Raw genomic sequence first — 21,655 nt, 5'->3', positions numbered from 1 at the left:
GCAAGAAAACAGAACAGCAATGTTACAGGAATGCAGGATAGCTGAAGGAAGACCTTAGCTATAAAAAAGCTAAAAAGACCTTAGTTTAAAAAAAATCCCTTTCACAAATTCTACCTCTTTGGTCCCCTTTTTCTTCTGGGGAGAAGTCTTTTCTACTGTCCTCTAATAAAGCTTCTACTTTCCACTCTAAACTTGCCTTGGTGTACTTCTCTGGTGTTGTACTTCAGCATTGGGAAAGCAAGGACTCTTCACCAGTAAACAGCCCTAACAGGTTTAAATTTATTTTGAGAAAGGTCCTAGCTAAGTTGCTGAGATTATTTTTGTTATGGTTTGATTTATCTAGAATTTGCTATTGCAATAAAGCATACTGTTTTTACCTACATATGTATTCATATGGGGATCTTATTTATATTGTGATTATTTATTATTGTAATATTATATTTTCACAATTTGTATGAATAGTAGGCCATGATAAGTTCGTTTTTTTTGCTCTTATAATTGAAAAGGTTTTTGGCTAAAGTTACATATAACTTTGTAGATGAATTTTAAAAATTTATGATTTGGTTTCTTAATTTAAAGTAAAGCTTGATGATTATTTTTATTATTACATTATTGTTGTATTTAATAGTCAGGTTTATTTTGACATAACCATAAAACATGAAATATAATTTGCTCCCCTTCAGTATCTAGTAGTTCCCCTTTCCCTATTCTCTTACTTTCTTTTTCTTTTTTTTTCATTTTAAACTTTTTATTGGTGCATTGTAATTATACATACAATGGGAGTTCGTTGTGACAGTCATACATGCACATAAAATAATTTGGTCAATTTCATTCCCCAGTATTTTCCTTTCCCTCCCCTCCTTCTTCCCCCTGTTTCCCTTCCTTTGCTCTATCAGTTTGCCTTCTATTTCCATGAGATCCACCTTTTTCCCTTTTTTCTCTGTAGCTTCCACATATAAGAGAAAACATAGGACTCTTGACTATGAATCTGGTAGTTTTAAGAAATTCATTTCTTAAACTGCATATACAGGTGGATATACAGATATCTACTATATTATTCTCCATACTTTTTGTTTTATGCCTGAAATATTTACTTTTATCTTTAAAAGTGCTTATAGTCAAATATGGTGGAGCACACCTGTAATCCCAGCTACCTGGGATGTTTGAAACAAAAGGTTCACAAGTTTAAGAGCAACCTGAACAATTTAGCAAGATCCTGCCACAAAACAAAATAAAAAGGGACTGGAGGTGTAGTTCAATGATGGAGTAACCCTGTGTTTAATCCCCAGTACTAGGAGGATAAAAAATGCTCATGATTCAAATTCAGGAGATTTAGATTTGAATTTTTCTGTGAGCTGGCCACAGAACCATAGGTAAAATCTATTGCCCCTCTAGATTTTAGTTTGTCACCTGTAAATTGAGAAATTGGGACTAAATCCAGAAAGGTAAATAGACCTTATCTCAGGCCAAGGATGCTTGAAGCAAAGATGAGGATGGTGTGATGGACCACTTCTAGGTGAGGAGTATGGTGATGGATAAATGATGTTGCCTTAGGTTTGGGACCAGAATAAGTCATGGGGTATAGAAATGAGTAGGTATTCTTTTCTTCAAAGATAACTATGTGAGTATTTATCAATATTTTCATTCTTGTCATGTACATACATATTTTAACACTTATCTAATACATTAGTTTGTGTTCTATATTGTTTCAGTTTCATTCAGTTATTTTTATAAAGATATACTTTATTTTTTTATTTTATTTTTTATTGTAGGTTGTTCAAAACATTACATAGTTCTTGATATATCATATTTCACACTTTGATTCAAGTGGGTTATGAACTCCCATTTTTACCCCATATACAGATTGCAGAATCACATCAGTTACACTTCCATTGATTTACATATTGACATACTCATGTCTGTTGTATTCTCCTGCCTTTCCTCTCCTCTACTATCCCCCCTCCCCTCCCCTCCCCTCCCCTCTTCTCTCTCTACCCCCTCTACTGTAATTCATTCCTCCCCCTTGTATTATTTTTCCCTTTCCCCTCACTTCCTCTTGTATGTAATTTTGTATAACCCTGAGGGTCTCCTTCCATTTCCATGCAATTTCTCTTCTCTCTCCCTTTCCCTCCCACCTCTCATCCCTGTTTAATGTTGGTCTTCTTCTCGGGCTCTTCTTCCCTAGTCTGTTCTAAGTTACTCTCCTTATATCAAAGAAGACATTTGGCATTTGTTTTTTAGGGCTTGGCTAGCTTCACTTAGCATAATCTGCTCTAATGCCATCCATTTCCCTCCAAATTCTATGATTTTGTCATTTTTTTAATGCAGAGTACTACTCCATTGTGTATAAATGCCACATTTATTTTATCCATTCGTCTATTGAAGGGCATCTAGGTTGCTTCCACAGTCTTGCTATTGTGAATTGTGCTGCTATGAACATCGATGTAGCAGTGTCCCTGTAGCATGCTCTTTTTAGGTCTTCAGGGAATAGACCAAGAAGGGGAATAGCTGGGCCAAATGGTGGTTCCATTCCCAGCTTTCCAAGAAATCTCCACACTGCTTTCCAAATTGGCTGCACCAATTTGCAGTCCCACCAACAATGTACAAGTGTACCCTTTTACCCACATCCTCGCCAGCACTTGTTGTTGTTTGACTTCATAATGGCTGCCAATCTTACTGGAGTGAGATGGTATCTTAGGGTGGTTTTGATTTGCATTTCTCTGACTGCTAGAGATGGTGAGCATTTTTTCATGTACTTGTTGATTGATTGTATGTCCTTCTCTGAGAAGTGTCTGTTCAGGTCCTTGGCCCATTTGTTGATTGGGTTATTTGTTATCTTATTGTCTAATTTTTTGAGTTCTTTATATACTCTGGATATTAGGGCTCTATCTGAAGTGTGAGGAGTAAAGATTTGTTCCCATGATGTATGCTCCCTATTTACCTCTCTTATTGTTTCTTTTGCTGAGAAAAAACTTTGTTGATTCTAGATATTAACTCTTGTGCAATGGGTGTCCTATTGAGGAATTTGGAGTCCGACCCCACAGTATGTAGGTCGTAGCCAACTTTTTCTTCTATCACATGCCGTGTCTCTTATTTGATATCAAGCTCCTTGATCCATTTTGAGTTAACTTTTGTGCATGGCGAGAGAAAGGGATTCAGTTTCATTTTGTTGCATATGGATTTCCAGTTTTCACAGTACCATTTGTTGAAGATGCTATCCTTCCTCCATTGCATGCTTTTAGCCCCTTTATCAAATATAAGAAAGTTGTAGTTTTGTGGGTTGGTTTCTGTGTCCTCTATTCTGTACCATTGGTCCACCCGCCTGTTTTGGTACCAGTACCATGCTGTTTTTGTTACTATTGCTCTGTAGTATAGTTTGAAGTCTGGTATTGCTATACCACCTGATTCACACTTCCTGCTTAGCATTGTTTTTGCTATTCTGGGTCTTTTATTTTTCCATATGAATTTCATGATTGCTTTCTCTATTTCTACAAGAAATGCCATTGGGATTTTGATTGGCATTGCATTAAACCTATAGAGAACTTTTGGTAATATCGCCATTTTGATGATGTTAGTTCTGCTTATCCATGAACAGGGTATATTTTTCCATCTTCTAAGATCTTCTTCAATTTCTCTCTTTAGGGTTCTGTAGTTTTCATTGTATAAGTCTTTCACCTCTTTTGTTAGGTTGATTCCCAAGTATTTTATTATTTTTGAGGATATTGTGAATGGAGTGGTTGTCCTCATTTCCACTTCAGAGGATTTGTCGCTGATATACAGGAAGGCCTTTGCTTTCCATCAGCTTGACCTGGGGAGCCACCCAAGTGCAGCCAACTCCTGCCACGGCCCCCTTACCTCTGAATGCTGACGATGACCCTTAGGAGCCAGAGGATGCTCGGTATCAAGACAATATCCAGGATCTGCTGACTGTTGTATTTTCTTGCTGGTAAGAGACACAACACTTTAATAATGCGCTTCCTCAGTCTCTGCCCTGGGGGGACTGGGACTGTGGGTCCCTGGGCAGTGATACAACTTCCTGTCAAGATGGGAAAGGGGGCTGGGAGTGGGGCTTAGTGGTGAGCGCTTGCCTAGCATGTGGGTGGCCCTGGCTTTGAGGTCCAGCACTGAAAAGAGAAGAGAGCAAAGGTCTGAGCACCAACGAAGAAGTGCTGCCTTGAATCCGCAACCATCGCTACAAGTCAGAGCCAAGGTGAGTGTGGAGGCCAGGCTTCCCTGTCCCCAGCCCCCAGCCCCCAGCCCCAGAGCTGTGCGAGCAAATACGGACTGTCCTCAGGAAGTGGCTCCAGTTCTACAGAGCACATTGCAAGCGAGCCTTCCTCCCCCAGAATTCTTTTCATCAAGTTCCCTTAAGAAGTCTTAAATAATCCCACGCAGGGTGGAGGTAGGTGTGGTAGGAAGAGGCGGGGGCAGGGTCGGTGCAGGCTCCTGCTGTGGGGAGGACTTGGGTGGGAGGCCAAGGCAGGCAGGAGATGGAAGGGTAGAGGGCAGCCCCGAGACACGGCCCAGTGTTGGAGAGATGACCAGGTAAGAATCTGGTGTGGTGGACTCCTACACTCGAAATCCCTAAAATACTGCATGGCTAGACACACACAAAGACACCATTCCTCTCAAGAGCATTGGATATAAGTGTGTGTGTGTGTGTGTGTGTGTGTGTGTGTACACATAGGGACATATATTTCCTCCCAGTGTTGGGGATTGAACCCAGGGCTCCACACACCAGATTAGTGCTCTGTCACTGAACCACACCTCCAACCTGAATACAGAACACTTTTAATAATTTTCTGATGTCCCCCCTTCTGGCCCCCAAATCTCCACAGTGCAGGGTGGATTTTCAACAGAGAACTGAGTGAGCACCTGATCCTCCGTGAAGCCTAGAGCTGGAGGCACTGACCTGACTGAATGGTGGCATCAGCCACCGTGGCCATCAGGCTGCGATGATGATCAGCATGTCAAACCTAATGGCAAAAGCAAAGTCCATTAAGAATCAAGTGAGAGGCATGTCAAGCTCAGGCTCTGAAGGGTCCCCAGAAAACTGAACCAACAGCTTATGTGAGATAACTAGCCAGTGCTGAAATTCATTTCTGGAACTTTTAGGTCACTGCATGGGAAGCAAGAAACACTAGGCTTGAACCATCCCATGATCATCCATTGGCTGCTCTGAGTCACCCACAGAGATGCAGGAATCACTAACCCACATCACTTCGCCTTCCACAAAAGTCTATACTGGTGAAGAACATTTTTATTTTTCTATTTTTTGGGCACCAGAAATTGAACCAGGGGGTGCTTTACCACTGAGCCACATCCTCAGCCTTTTTTTTTCTCCATATTTTATTTAGAGACAGGGTCTCGCTGAGTTTCTTAGGGCCTTGCTAAGTTGCTGAGGTTGGCTATGAACTCACCATCCTCCTGTCTTGGCTTCCTAAGACACTGGGACCACAGGCGTGCACAACTGTGCCCATCTGGTGAAGAATACTTGCAGATTGCATAGTAGGTCTTTCCTGGTATTAATTTTACTATGTGCATTATGACTTAATGGAAGTAGAATTCATCATGCCATGACTTTTCTGACAGTGGTGCTAAAGGAGAAGAAAACAGCGACCAGGTGCCCCCCAGCCATATGCACTTCGGGAGAAGTTTCCTGGCACTAAGAGCAGTGGTCACAGGGGTCAGACCCCGCCTAGCTGTGCACCACCAAAGTCAGCCTGTGGCTTGCATCTCTGTGCCTTGCAGGGCTCGACACACAGCAGCTCAAGATGCACCGCCTGGGGCACAGCACCAGGGCCGAGGGTGGAGACCAGTGGCCTGGAGAAGGGAAGGCTAGTGGGAGACACGTCCACCGCCCAGGGGAGGGCTGGCCAACAGCCCACTGGCCAGCCACACAGGCTGAGTTTCTGACAGTGAGGTTAGGGAGCGGGCCAAGGAAGCTGCCAAAGGAATTGCCTCCTTGGCCATGATGTTCTAGGATGCCTGGCCTTCATCCCTCGTCTCATGACCTGAATGCCTAAGAGCCCTGCCCCTCAGGATGGGGATGTGAATCCAGGGGAACCTACCAGGGGATCAGAGAGCTAGAACTTCCAGCCCCACCCCCATCCTTGCCCCCTACCTCTGGGGAGGGCAGAGGGGCTGAAGATTGGGTTGATGACCAATGGCCAATGTGTAATCCGTCATGCACAGATAATGAAGCCTCCACAAAAAAACAATAGTGTTAGGGGAGCTTCTGGGTTACTGAGGGGCAGGGAAGGGTGCACCTGGAGAGGGTATGGGAGCTGTGCACTCCTTTTCCTGCACCCTGCACCTCTCAGTCTGGCTGACCTGAGCTGTACCCTTGTACAACAACCAGAAATCTAGTAACCGAAGTGTTTTTCTGGTCACCTCTGATTTATAGGTTTATAGTTGGTGTCTGGAGAGAGGACAGTCTTGGGGACTGTCCTCAGTCTTGGCTCAGCCCTCAACCTGTGGTATTTGATGCTAACTGTGGACAAATTGTGTCCAAATTTAATTGAATTGCAGGACACAAAATTGATGACCAGAGAGTTGGACAGTTGGTAGATGTGAGAAAAAATAACACACACTTGGTGTCAGAAGTATTGTGAGTGACCATAGGTGGGATGGGGTGGATCACCAGGTTGGACAGGGCAGAGTCGGGGGAAGGGAGGGGCTGGGAATGGGAAAGACAGTAGAAGGAATCGGATGTATCTTTCTTAAGTTCATATATGAATACACGACCAGTGGAACTCCATACCACCAAGTTCAACCACAAGAATGGGAGATTATGCTCCATGTATGTATGATAGATCCAAATACACTGTACTGTCATTCATAACTAAAAAGAACAAAAATATTTTTTTAAAAAAAAGAAGTATTGTGAGAAAGTAGAGAAAAACATTGGGCTTCTTCTTTTAAAGATCCTTCCCAACTCCAAGATGTCAAGGTCTGTGGTTCTCATTTTAATTAGACAGTTCAAATTGACTTTGGGAAGTTCGGCCTTTACCCACGCAGAGGGTTCCCCTCCGAGAGCTCATTATAAGATGCCTCTACACAGGTGGAGCTTGGAGACCTGCAGCCCTGTCTCTGAACTGTGACAGGAAGTCCCCTGTCCCCTCCCTAGGACACACACTCACCAGTTCCAGAACTGCTTCCTTTCAAAATAGGCTCTGGGTTCATGCGTGTAGAACTTCAGGAGGATCTCAAGAACTACAGAGAAAGAAAAAGCCACTCAGCGTAGGAGATGAAGGGGTTCTTCTCATCCAGGGCAATTAACATGCCGTTGATTAAATGACGACATCATAAACCCAGACAAAGATCCTGCCTTGGGGGGAGAGAGAGACCCTATCACCCCGCATTTCAGCAAAATGAGTACAATCCTCTTTAGGGCCCTACCAGATAGACTCTATTTCTCAGCATCCCCAACACACACCACTCCTCACCCAGGAAGGTTCTAGCAGAGCTGGAATTCATCTGCCTCTGCTGACCCTGGTGCAGCCTTCCTTTCCCAAGAGGAACCAAGAAGGAGGGAGAGAAGTTCAGCTTCCCCTAGGGGGCAGCACCTGGGTCAGATGAAAGCTGAGGCAGAATCAGGGGGCAGGGAGGTGGTTAGGGTTCGGTCCAGGATGTCCCCAGGAAAAATCGCAGCCTTAAATAAGAGAGCTTCAGAAAACCTACTCCCCATGCACAGCTTCCAGGTCTAGCTTCCTAAGTTTGGAGACAAAGTGGGTGAACAAGGCAGCCTGCCAGCCCCGCTTCAGCTCCCCCTTCCAGCTCCTGCACAGCTGCCCCAGGTGTTCAGGTGCTCCAGGGAGCCTGCCATATGCACAGGTAGGGGACAGCATGGAGAGGCCACCCTAGTGTCCTCCCCTGTGAGGAGCACTTCTGTGACTCAAGATTGGAATTGACAGAAAAGAGTCTCCGTGTAAAGATCTTTGATAAATTCCAAATTCAGGCAGCTAACAGGGACATTCACCTGTCTCAGGGGCTTCAGAGCCATTTGCTTTTATGAAACATTAAATATAAAGAAAACAAGAGGCCACTATGGCTGAGAGTAGGCCGCACACATTAAAAGTAAGGCCTTAAACCAGGATAAATGGTTCTTTCCAGAAGCCATCGGCTAGAAAATTAAGGGATACACAGTCCTCCTTTAGCAGTTATCCCAACAAAGCTGACTCATCAGTCCTGACCATAATTCACAGAATCAAAGTGCCAGATTTGTGTCAACTTCGTGATTACGCTGGTGGGGCCAGGACCTCCTGAATTCAGAGAGGGGTCAGCTTCCCTGGCTCAGGGAGCACACCTCTCCATGGTCCTTGAGTGTCCTGGGAGACATCACCGGAAGAAGCACATTCTAGAAGCCTATTCTCCCAGGAGAGCCCACACAGTGTGTCCTGACCCCTTTCCAGGCCTCCCTGAGAAGCCAAAGCAGTGACAAGCTGTAGGTTTGTCCTTTCAGCAATGCGGCACGCTCAGCGCAGGCGCTGTGGGCAGGGTCTTCTGTTAAAGCAAAACTGTCCCTGTGTCACTCACCTTGCCAGACCATCCTCTGGACCAAGAGGCTTGCAGACGACTGGTGCACCCATGGCACCCAGGCTTCTAGCAGATGTCTTCTGATGTTGACGGTGACCACCTGGACATTGAGGAGGTCAGCCAAGCGGAGAAAGTTCGTTTTGTGTGCAACAGAAAAATGACGCCAAATCTGTGTTTCACTAAGGTCCAGGGTGAAGTCAATTTGGTGTACACTCTGAGCTCTGCATTTCACAGAGGAAGACCTGAAGCCCCCACAAGGGGGAGCCCAAGGGCAAGAAGCCATACTGCTGTCCCCTAGTGTCCCACCTGCCTGCCCTTGTTCAGACCCTCCACCCAATTAAGGCAGCAGGACAGTATTCTGCTCATTTGCATGTTACCCACTCACTCAGCGCCCTTCACTCTGCCCTCAGGCCATCCCCTGACCTGTCAGGGGCTAGAAGGAAATTCTCCTTCAAAGAATAGCCTGACATTTACAAGAAACAGCCCCCTGGGAGACATCCTGCAGCTACCTATCTCCCTGGAACAACCTGCGGTTATCAGGATCATTAGACATCTTGCAGCTGGCAGTTTTACCACCCACATTCAGCAATTGCTGGTTAGAGAGCTTCCCCATCCCCAGCATATAAATACCCCTCTGTGAACAATAAAAGTTTGCAGCTTGATCAGAACTCCTGTCTTGCTGTCATCCCTCCTGTCTCTTGTCCCTTCATTTCTCCCCACCTAGGTTCACTGCCCACATTGATGTGTCCTGCCAGTCCTTCTCCCCACCTCCAAAGCGTATGAAGCCCATATACTTCTTTTTTTAGTACCAGAGATTGAACCCAGGGGCACTTAAGCACTGATCCACATCCCCAGCCCTTTTTATTTTTTTATTTTGAGACAGGGTCTTGCTAAGTTGCTTAAGGCCTCGCTAAATTGCTGAGGCTGGCCTTAACCTTTTGATCTTCTGCCTCAGCCTCCTGAGTGCTGGGATTACAGGCATGCACCATGGCAGCTGGTGAAACCCATGTACTTCTACCTGGGCCCCGACCTTCTTCTCCACCCACCTGACGGCCTTGTCCTTTCCCACGAACTCTCAAACCCATGACCTCGTCACGCTCACCCTCCAGCCCAGGCCGAAATGCAGGTGTGCTTTCTCAAACCACTTGGACCCACTTGACTGATGAGCCAATGGTCCCAAGAGCTGCTGAATGCCTGGGGTCCTATGTCCCCACCACCCTGTCACCTCTCTCCCACTTGGCCAGTTCCCAAAGCAGTTAAAGAATGAATGTCCAGTGACAGCATATAACTTAAAGAAATGTCATCAGTGGATGGAATTGAATGTGTATGTGTTAATCCAGAAGATTCAGCAGATAGGACAGACCAAAGAAAATCAAGACCGTAGTAATTTTTTTGTTAAGAAGGAATTTGTACCCATCTGCCATGTAATGTCATAGTTTAGGCATCAGCAAGCTCTCATTAAAAGGTCCAATAGTAACTACATTAGGCTTTTCAGGCCATCATCTCTGTCAGAACTACTTGATTCTGCCATTAGGGCATGAAAGAGGCCATAGAAAGCACATGAATGGATGAGCATGGCTGTGTTCCAATAGAACTTCATTTATAAAAACAGGGAGCCCCACTTGGCCAGTGGACTGTGGCTGGCCCATCCTTAGTGTAGACCACACTGCCTGCCTCATATTCTATTTATTAACAAGTGTAAGACATTACACAATGTACACATGTGTCAAAACATCACAGGGTACCCCATAAATATACACAATTTTATGTTATTATGTATCAGTTAAAAAGTAAAGATTAAGCCGGCTGAGGGTGTGGCTCAGAGCTAGAGCGTATGCATGAGGCACTGGGTCGGATCCTCAGCACCACATGAAAATAAAACAAAGGTACTGTATCCACCTATAACTAAAAAAATCATTTTTTTAAAAAAAGGAAAGATTAAAAAAACATTTGAGACCACAAAAAGTAGATATCACTAAGGAAAAAAAATTATACTTCTACTCCACCTGTTTTTTTCTGCCCTTATATTTTATGCTTCTCTGTTTAACACTGGATTCAAGTTCCAACACTCTGGGTGCTAACAGGATTCCTGTGTCAGCCTTGGAATCCACAAGTCCTCACATCTGCTGAACCAGTGGGGACGTGGGACGCTCCACAGCACCCTTTCCCTCCTTCACCTCTTCCGAGGTGAGACTGCATGAAGTGTTTAATTGACGACCTGTATTATTAAAACTGTCTTTTGAAAGTAGCACTTAAGGAAGGAGCCACCAGTCAGCAGAAAGCTCTGCTGTATCTCTGTAATCAACCACCCGCAATCCAGCAAATTTGACTGGTTATCTTCCTCAAAAACAGGTTGGCCCAGGAGTGATGTTTAAATTGAGGCAGCTGTTTGTTAAAGGCAAAATACTGGGGAGTCTGTTCAACCCAGCAGCTTGCTGGCATCTTCTCCTCACCACATGGATGGATCTTTATAAAAAAGGCCATGACTAATTCCTTTTGCAAATCAGATGAACCTTGGTCTCATTTAACTTATAATCATGATTCAAGTGACAAAATAGAGCTGGCTAACTCCTGAGGACCTGTCTTGTCGACTCACACCTGTGATCCCAGTTACTCAGGAGGATCACAAGGCCGAGGCCAGAGTCAGCATCATGGTGAAGCTCCAGCAACTCTGCCGATCTCATCTTTAAATAAAAAATATAAAGGGCTGAGGATGTGGCTCAGTGATTAAGTACCCCAGGGTTCAATCCTCACTACCATTTTTTTTATAAATTTTTTAATTGAAATAACAGTCATCCCTCTGTCTTGTGGGTTCCACATTCCCAGACTCAACCAACCTCAAGTCAAAAATATTCAGGGAAAAAAAATATGTCTGCACTGAACACGTGCATACTTTTTCTCCTGTCACTACTAGTGTAACAAGGATTTTCGCAGCATTAACTACTAGAAGAAATCTAGAGATGATCTGAGGGTACAGGAAGATGTGTTGGGTTCTTTGCGGTTGCTCTGCCATACCCCCCATGGGGCTTGACTTCCTGGGATTTGGTGTCTACAAGGATCCTGGGACCAACACCTCAGATCCTGAGTGACTGCACAGCACTGCTGCTTTTCCTATCGCTTTTTTAATTTTATTTTTTAAGTTGTAGATGGACACAATACCCCTATTTTATTTATTTATTTTTATGTGGTGCTGAGACTCGAACCCAGCGTCTCTCCCACACTCACCAGGCGCTCGACCACTGAGCCACATCCCCAGCTTCCCATCGCTTTGGGAAGCACAGTGAAGAGGGCCATCAGAGGTGATGGCTCCTTACCCACGTATCCCTCTGTCCCTCGTCTGAGGTCCTCAGAAGTAGCTCCAGGTGGGAGGTGCTGATGTCAGGCACCACCACCTTCACCAGCTGCTTCCACACAGCCTCCTTCAGTGCAACCTCGGTGCCCACCTTGACCTTCAGAAGGTGGAATGCCTCCAGTACCTGGGGACTTTTCAGGGAGGCCAGTTTTCGAACCCAGTTCTTAGAAAGGCAGAGTTGGGTATTCTAAGAGAAGATTCAAGAAGATGTCTGTTTCTTCCACACCAAACACGTGGAAGTCAAGGAGGAGTTCAGGGAGAGTCACTGACGGGTCAGCCAATGAGCAGGACGTCACCTTCCCTGCTCCACGTCAATTTTGCTGACCACGCCTGCGGTCACAGACTCATCTTACCAAGTGTCAATGAGGGAACCCGTGGAGGACAATCTGTGGTGAGAAACAGACCGACAGCAGAAGGCTCCAGACTCCACTCCGCCCCAGAGGAAGGATTCCAGAAAGGAAGGGGCTGGGACAACACTGAGGGGAGAGAGACACAGGGAGAGGGACACAGGGCTCTATTAAGACAGCCAGAGAGACGAGGAGACAGCTGAGGCTGCCTGCTGCCCCCTCCCCTGACTCAGGCAATGGCAAGGCCCTACTGAGGTGGATGGCGCCAGGCGTCCATCCTCTGGAGGAGCACAGTATGTTTCTGGGAATGGGCTGGTTTGTTTTTGTATTCCTTTAATAAGTCTAGTTGCGACTTCTCATATGACCATTAAGTATGAAGGAAAAAGCATGAATTTCCCAATTAATGCAACGACTTCTAAAGAACACATCTGTTTGCTCTAAAAGCAATGATTCAACTGTGGAACGTAAATTCTTAATGTTTAATGAGAAACCCCCTGTAGGAAAAACAGTCAAGGAAGTTTTTGAGAAATTAAATTAAAATCTAAAGAAGAAGAATTAATGTTAAGAAGACAGATTAGTGCTTAGTACTGGGCAACTTGTTCTTGTTCCTGTGCACAATGGTTTGTGCTCTTGCTCTTGTTTGATTAAAATTAGTAGCCTCTCTTTCAAAGTTAACCGCTTACCATAACAGTGGCACCAATTCTAATCAAGAAAGAATAGACAAGGTGTAGGCCAGTAGTCTGGGACATTTCTAACTATTATTAAAAACTAAGTGGAAACAGCTCAAAGCAAAGTGAACTGAAAGTAAAAATGCTTGCTTATGCATAAGCCAAGATACATTCTTCTATTCTAATTGTAGCTATGTAATACTTTGTTTCTTTGAATAATGATTTCTGTTTTGTAACCACAAAGTACTGTGAGCCTGCCAAAATGAAAAGTATATATGATTAACTTCACAAGTAAAGATTGGGTTCAGCACCTACATCTTGGTGTCTGCGTTGTCTCTCCACCCCCTTTCAACGACTCCTCACCATCCATTCGTCTCCTGAGACCCCCTGTGGGAGCTGGACTCCTACAGCTGCCATCTGGTCTGACTACAGGGAACTTTCCAGAAGGGGAGGAAACTCAACAACGCCCCTCAGGTTAGAACCAGCCGTCCAGCTTCCGCGCTCAGTCCTACTGCTCCCTGAGGCTGTCCCGCAACACGGCAACCAGGTGATGGGCTCCCATAGCTGGACGGTACCAGCTTGAAGGGTCTCAGTCACTGTGGATTCCGCAGAACCTTGGGTGGTTCCAGGCACAAAAAGCACATCTAAGACATGTGTGCTGGATGATGCATGTTAAGGAAGGCTGGTTTCGAGGCATAGGAGGCACATCAACTGTTTGTACAGCAGTTCAAGCCAAGAGAGACCCAGACCTTGAGGAGCAGCCTCTTCCACCAGGGGAGGCTTGGCCTTGGCACCAGGAGGCCCCGAGGTTCCTTGGGACCCTGATAGAGCCAAATGTCTTCAAAGTCCAGCTCTGAGACTCAGTGCCACTGCTCTCTTGCCGTCTACCGCAAGCCCTGTCCTTCTCCCCAACTTTCTACCTGCCCCCAGTGGGGACACCCCTCAGCAACAGGAAATTCAAAACAGGACCAAAAAGTCAAGAGCCAGAAGGAAAACTGAGCTTTCAGGAAAGGTTTCTCTGTGCAGTAAGTTTTACAGTAAAAGAAGGTCCGTGCAGCAAGGGAGTGGGACGGCTGGGCGTTGGGCAGCTCCAGGCAAATGCAGCTCCCTACCACCCGGGCACTCAGAAACCTCTGCACAGCCTCTGCCCCCAGGAGGCCAGTGGTCACAAGCAGAGCACACAGGGCTGGCTCTAGAGTGTTGCCTTCTGTTTGAGGGGGAAGGGGTGGAAGATTGGAGAACATCCCCAGTCCCATTGCACTTGCACACTGCAAAGAGCCATGAGCTTCGGGAGGCATTAAAAGCAACAAGCAGAGCCAGGAGCTTTGGAACACAAGGGTGGGTATCCTGGCTAACCACTGTCCTTCGGATCTCCTCGGATACATCCTGAGCCCCACCAGGAAGACTGGTAAGAGACTTCCGTGGAGCAGAAAGGAGCAAGACGTCAAAGGAGCCCTCATCTCCACCCAAGTAAACAATAGGGGACGCCTCCAAAGGGTCAGCAGAGGCGCTCCCACCTCCCAGCCCCCAGCTCCAGGTTCAGGCACTTACCTGCAGGTCGTTGTTGTAGACCATGGCCAGGAAGACGGACATGAAGATGTGGCTGTTGATGATGATGCAGGTCATGAAGTACGAAGAGAACAGCCAATGCAAGGTGTAGGGAGGCATCCTAGGAGGATTTGGTCATGTTTCCCAGTGCCCATCCTGCTTCTGTGGCCTTTCAGGCTGGCCTCAGGTGACATCCCCCCTCCCACAGGCCCTGGAAAACCTGCCCACTCTCCCTCTCCCCTGTGGGCTGCGAAGGGTCCTCAGAGCCATCCCCGTCTGAAGCTCGCTCCAAACCTGCCCTTCTGACATTCTCGGTGCCTTAGGAAGGCGCCAGCATTCAACATGGACAGGACCTGAGCCATGTCCAACTCTCTCCCTCGCATGCAGTTATGGAGACCTAGGAGGAGAGCCACCTGCCCTGAGCGATGGAGGGAACCGGAAGCGTGGTCACGCTGCATGGCGGGAGGTGCAGATAGATTCCCCCAAGGTCAGCAAGAATGAAAGGGACACAGTGAACGCCTGGCCAGGAGGAGACGCGACAGTTAAACCACTTCCATGGAAACTGGATTTCCTACAGGAGGGATTGGAGGGCTGGAAGAAAAGACCCACGAGAACACAGCAGGACAGGGACTTCCCTGGCTTATGTTTTCACCAGGGCCAGCCCCAGAAGGAGCGAGAGCCACACTGAGGGTCCTGCCCATCACTCCATGACAGATGCCTTCCCCTTCCCCACACACTTCAGGGACTTGTGCAGGGAGAGCCCCGCCCACACTCTGGAAGGGCTTTCTGCTCAGAGCAGCATGGCTCCATCACTTCAGCCCCAGGAACCAGGCAGATCCATAACAAACAGGACACCAGAAAGAAACACAGGATTTCCTCCTCTGCAGCATCCACACAGGCGGAGAACTGGCACGTGGAGGATACGGCGATGCCAACTGCTGTTCACCTGCCTCTTCTGTTTCCTGCGGCCAAACGACGACAAGTGTGCTTGGGAGAACCCACCACGGCTCCCCCCCCAAAGACAGAGCAGGCCCTTAAATCAAGACTCAGAGATGATTCCAGAATAGAAAGTGGGTTCCAATACTTAAGAGCAGAATATCTAGAAATACCTCTCGTAGCTTTCCATTTTAAAAGAACCCGTCTAAATTTAGGCTACCATTACTGTCAAATTTTATATCCTTCAATGCTTGTACAATAAATATTATTAAACAGCAAGTCTGCCTTTTCCCTCTCTGAGCGATGCTCTGTCAGGAGACAGCTGCTTCGTCTGTCTGTCTGTCTGCTGGTTGGTTTGTAGGCACATACTGTCCTTCTGGATGGTTCAGCAGGAATCTTCTAGGTCCTGATGGTTGGCAAGGTCAAGGTCAGAGAGAGAAAGATGGGCAGAATTACAGCCCCAAGGATTCTATCCCTTATCCCTGGAAGTGTATAATCTATTTCTTTTCAGACAAATGAGGAGTTTACAGATGTAATTCAGGTTCCTAATCAAGTGACTTTAAAAATAGGGAGGTCACCCTAGATGACCTGTGTTGGCCCCATGGAATCCCAAGGGCTCTTAATGTCAGCAGAGGACAGAAGAGGAGGTGAACCGCTCCAAGCCCACCAAGGACCCTGGGCAGGTTGGAAAGCTGTTACCTCCACCTGCAGGGGCAGCCCCAGGCCTCCAGGAAGGAGCAAGGCTCAGCCCGTGCATTTATGGGCGCCTGTGAGACCCCACTCAGAGGATTTGGCCTCGCCTCACGGACCTCTGTCAATACAGGCTGTGTGAGAAAGTACTTCAGTCTCCTCAGTGTGTTAAGGTGGAAACCTGGCAGAACGCTGGCCTGCGCCTCAGAGCTCACATCATTCTCCAGTCACAAGGCTGGCCCACAATGCCGACTGTGTGGCCTCCGCTCCTTGGGCGGTGTTGACAGGAAGCCAAACCGAGACCAAAGGGACAGAATAGAATGCCCAGAAGTAAGCCCTGGTGTATGTGATCAAATGACTCTTGATAAGGGACACAAGACCATTCAGTGAGGAAAAGAACAGTCTTTTCAGCACATCATTTTGGGGAAAACTGGACATACACATGCAAAAGAATGAAGTTGAACTCTTACCTAATACAACACCTACAAAAGAAAACATAGGGCAGTAGATTCAGGACACCGGAGTTGACAATGATTTTTTTTTTTTTTTTGATAAGATGCCAAAAGCACAGGCAACTAGAAAAAAAAAGAAATATTGGACTTCATGAAAACTGAAGTTTTGTTCATAAAAATATAACATCAATCCACTATAAAAAACAGTCCATTGGATGTGAAAAGTAATGGCCAACCACATATTTTTTGCACCACCACACCAGGTGGGAAGTGTAATTCTTAGCAGTAGACTGTGTATAAAACAGGATGCTGAATTTAAAAACCCCAATGTTTTTAGTATGCCTGCTGTTTTCTTAAGCAAGGCATTATCTTTTGATGTTTTCCATAATATATTATTTAAAGATCCCTCTACAACAAATACAGACTTCTTTTATGAGGGGTAGAACCATAGAGACCCGAGGAAAATTATAACAGTGTATCAGAAGTAACCTATAAAATTACTAAAATTTGAGTATGCACCCTATCTCCCCTCTTTTGCCCTGGGGAAGAGGTTTTGTTTCATTTGCCTTTGATGCTCCCAACACTAATTAGTTAAATGTAATCTGTGAATGGTGACAATCTTCACACACACACACACACACACACACACACACACACACACACACACCCCTACCTTCCCCTCAAAGCTTGCTTAATCTCAGGCTACACATAAACAAGTAGCTAAATGACAGACTCTGGGAGGCCAAGGCCAGGTCTGTGCTGTATCCTGGAATGTTGAACAGTACCTGACACCTAGTAGGACCTCAACATCTCTCTGTCCAGTGTATATAGGACCAGAAATACCTGGCTCCCTGTAGAGCAGTGTGTTCAGTTGGATGCACCATTTATAAGTGAGATTTCCAATCCATGAAACTACAGAAGGCCTGAGGGCTGACAGCTCAGGAATACATCCTATGAGAAAGGGTGAGGGTACAGATGTTTGTAGCTCACAGATGTGATGGTTTGTTGGTGTCCCTCAAAAGTTCCCGTGTGAGACAGTGCAAGTGAGGAGAGCCTTAACCTAATTAGTGCATTGAACCCCTGGTGGGGACTAACTGGGTGGTAACTGTAGGCAGTAGGGTGTGGCTGGAGGAGGTGGGTCTCTGGGGACTGCCCCTGGGGTTGCTACTCTGTCCTGGTGAGGGGAGCACTCTCTCAGCTTCCCGGTGTCCTGTCCTGAGCTGCTTCCCTACTCCGTGCCATTCTGCAGTGATTTTTTTTAAATAATAATAATATAATAATAATAATTATAATTGTTGTTATTTTGTGTGTGTGCAGTGATGTTCTCAACTGTGAAGAGGTGTTTGAAAATCGACTCAAATACGCCGCCCCCCCACAGCAAGGAGAATGGCAGGCGCCTTTTCAGGGGTTAAGTGATTTTCAAAAGGGTGTCCCCGGAGTTTTTATTGAGAACCCCGATGTTTCCTGATGCATGTTGTTGTGGGAGATAGGCTTCCATTCTCCTGTGACCAGGGATTTGTATTCAGCTTGGCAGAGAATGGGATGGTTGCCTGTAAGGAATGTGAAGTAGCACGTGTTCTGAATGCTCAATGGACAGTTAGATCAGAACCTAGGACATGTGAGTGTGTAAAAGAGTACGTGTAAGAGGTTGTGGTTGCATGTTGCCTAATGCAAGTTACTGAGTTGAAGTTGCATTTGTTAATTCTAAAATATGGAAGGAAGTATGGTGTTTGGTCCACTTGAGGATTCACTCAATAGAGTATCAGATATCAGACTTTGTTTCTTTTTGGGGGCACTGTGGAAATGTGAATGAGAACAAGTTGGTGACATCTTTCAGGTGGAAGCATTGTTCTTGGCCATCAAGTTGGCCAAGAAGCCATTTTGTGAAGCCCCTGTTGTCTCAAGGCTTTTGACGATGAATTCATGTATGGAGACGGTAATTCTTCATGGACCTTTGCATTTGGTGAGTCATGGAACGTATCTGAGTAGATAATCATTTACCAACAAGTCCACAATAATCTCATATATTATGCATAACAGGTCATGGCTGGGTAAATATTACCATTTCCTTTTTTGCATTTAAGAAAAGTAATAATGACATTATATTTTTTCCTTTTTTTTGCCTTGAAGTATGTCAGTGTCTTAACCAAGCATGATTGTTGGGAGGTAGGCTAGCAAGAACTTGAACTCAGGGATTTTACTGTCATGTAAATCTATTGTTTTTCATTGATTTCTATTAATATATCCAGGTTGGCATCCATTACCTTTTAAGCATTTCACTTTCCCAATTGTGGGCACCCTGACAGCCCTCAACCTTCTGTAAGCACAGACAACTCTATAAGGAACCTGAGGATAAATTTCCCTGTGCATGTCCCCTTGTGAAACTGCTTAAGCACAACCTGGTTTACACACAGGTGGAATTTCTAGGTCAAAGTGTGCATGTTTACTTCTTTGACTAAGCACTGCCAGGTGGCTCTTCTGAATAGCTCTACCTGTGGCCAGGATTGTATTATCTAGCTTTCTAACTTTTGCATGTGGAGTAGATACATAGTGGGAGCACACTGTTTTTGTTGGTATTTTTCTTGGTATCTATTCTGATGCTTTTCACTGGGGGATTTTCTCCTGTGAAAATGGGCTTCCTCTGGATGCCTCTGCCCGTTCCTCTACTTGACCTTATTTTCTTCTTCTTTTTAAATTTTTTTTTTCGAAGTGACTTTTTTAATTTTAGTTTTATTAAAGACATTGTTCCTTGCTTGCATAGTCTATATCTGAAGCACTAATCCTTGCTCCAAGGCCCAGCTTGCTCTCAGCTGCCCTGGGAGTGGAATGGTCTTTGCTGATAGCCAAGAGACACCCCTACAGGGGGCACAAGTGCTCTGGCCCTCTGGTGTCTTGTCAGCAGTGCTTCCCATGCTCACAGAGGGTTTCAGACATTATAAAATTGAATGAGTTCATTCAGAAATTAGAAGTTCTATTGAAAGATATTTGCATGAGCCAAATAAAACCTATTTCTAGGCATCCTGGTGAAGACAAGGTTTTATCTTTATGTCTATGTTTTTTTTCTATGTTTTGTTGTTGTTGTTAGAATGAAATTCATATGTTGCCAGACCATTCTATCAGATGTGTAACTAGATGCCATTTAAATTACCCACTTTTAAATGGTAGACATTTTTTTAATGAACACTGCCTGTCTGCACCTTTTTTAAAAACAGGACTGGTTTGGGGCTGGGGATGTGGCTCAAGCGGTAGCGCGCTCGCCTGCCATGCGTGCGGCCCGGGTTCGATCCTCAGCACCGCATAACAAAGATGTTGTGTCCGCCGAGAACTAAAATAAATAAATAAATTAAAAAAAAAAAAAAACAGGACTGGGCTGAGAAGCCCAAATACCAATGGTTAGCTGGAACATATTTTTCATTTGGCCTGTCAGTATTCCCTGAGGTCATCTGTGCAATCAGCTTCGTTACTCCTGCTCCCTCACTGGATTTCATAGAAACCATATGCTATGTATGAATCAGGGACACCAATCCCTGATTAGATGCTACCCTACTTTCCAGAAAAGACTGGGCACACCATGAGTTGCACAATGATGGGACCAGGGTCCAAAAGCTGCTGAGAGGGAAGGACTGGTTGTGAATGCATATTTGAAGGCTCCAAGCTGGAACTCTAGTGGCACCAAGCAGGGCAGATGCTGGTGGGGGTATTTGGGTAGTTGTTGGTGAACACCTGCACACCTGAGATGGGTAGGCATGGAGGAGAAATCAGCAGCCCATAGGGCTTTTGAAAGTGGTCTTATGTGAAAAGAGGCTCAGGTATGGGCACAGGAAATGACATCATTGCCTTGACAATGGATCAAACAGAACATGGAACCCTGGTATCCAGGCACCCACTTCACTGACCAAGCCATCCAAGCTCACTTGGTTGGAGACACTGGAGTGAGAAGGATGTTCCCCTGTCCTTGCAAACAATGCCGAGCCTCAGGCTCCCAGGAATCTCAGGGGGGCCAACTAGCCCTTTTGTGGTTACACTGGGTGAGGCTTCATCTTAGAAGCCAGATCCTCTGGCAATTGTCGCAGAGGAGCTCAAGAGTAACAGTGAGTAGCACAGGGCAGGTGAGCCCAGCAGGCCCTCTAGTCTGATCCCTGATGAATGGCAAAGGACTCCTATTCTTACTCTGTGTGTGTGTTTGTGTGTGTGTGTGTGTTTGTACTGATGGGAACTGTCCCATTGTGCTTTGACTCTAGTGTATTGGCACAAGTCATTTTTCTGTTTGTCACCATTTCCATTTTGAACCCACCATTCTTGGTTCCAACCCAGGGTGAAAATGATCAGAACACGGAGGAGCCCTTCAGGGTACAGAGCCTTGAACCTTACAGGCAGGACCAGCTTAGGAATGAGCTCCTGCCTGTCATTGGTGGGAGGAACCTACATTTCAGCAGCAACATGGGGTTAATCTCCTGGGATTCCATCCCCACCCAGCAGGTGCTGGATCTCTTGTTCCCAAGGTAAGCACCAGACCACCAAGCCCAAGTGTGCAGCCCCCTCATGCCTGGGTCTTGGGGCTGCCATGTATCTCTCAGGGACCCAAAGGTTTGTGATAACTAATGAGATAGAGGACCACACTCATAGTGGAATGTCAGCCCCGAATGGGACGAGTCCTGGAGGTGCCTGCCACAGCCTTGCAAGGGGAGTGAACTTTCCCTCTCAGGCAGAGAAACCATCCTGACTCCAGCTGATCCACAGAGGTCCGTGGAGCAGTCCCCACACACTGGGCACCACAGCTCAATGGTGTGCACTGAGCTCATTCCCAGGTGGACTCAGCGAGGCCAGGTGGCCTTTCTGGTTGATGTTGGCTTTGTGAAGAACGTAGATCTGTGCCAGAGGCGTCTCAAAACTCAGGCCTTGGGAAAAGCACTTTTGGGTTAATAAAGACATGTTAGTATACATAGTGGGACAGAGCGTCCTAGCTGGGACATAGCTGGACAGGGGCTTTGGACATGGCAGCTCCCACCCCCAGAGATATGTGGGAATCAGCAGTTTGGGCTCATTCACTGAAGAACATGGAGAAAGCACCCACTGTGTGAAGACACGTTTCCAGTCACGTTTCATATTCAGTGAAAAATGGGG

The 21,655-nt window shown here is 46.0% G+C and overlaps 1 pseudogene; it reads left to right on the top strand.

The window, feature by feature from the left end:
- The first annotated feature begins 15,381 nt into the window (after nt 1–15,381).
- LOC144252325 (cold shock domain-containing protein E1 pseudogene) overlaps nt 15,382–21,655 on the top strand; it is a 114,187-nt pseudogene continuing 107,913 nt past the window's right edge.

Source organism: Urocitellus parryii, unplaced genomic scaffold (assembly GCF_045843805.1).
Source record: "Urocitellus parryii isolate mUroPar1 unplaced genomic scaffold, mUroPar1.hap1 Scaffold_40, whole genome shotgun sequence".
NCBI lineage: Eukaryota > Metazoa > Chordata > Mammalia > Rodentia > Sciuridae > Urocitellus > Urocitellus parryii.
The sequence above is the reverse complement of the archived record's forward strand: the minus strand, read 5'-3'. Positions and strand labels throughout refer to the sequence as shown.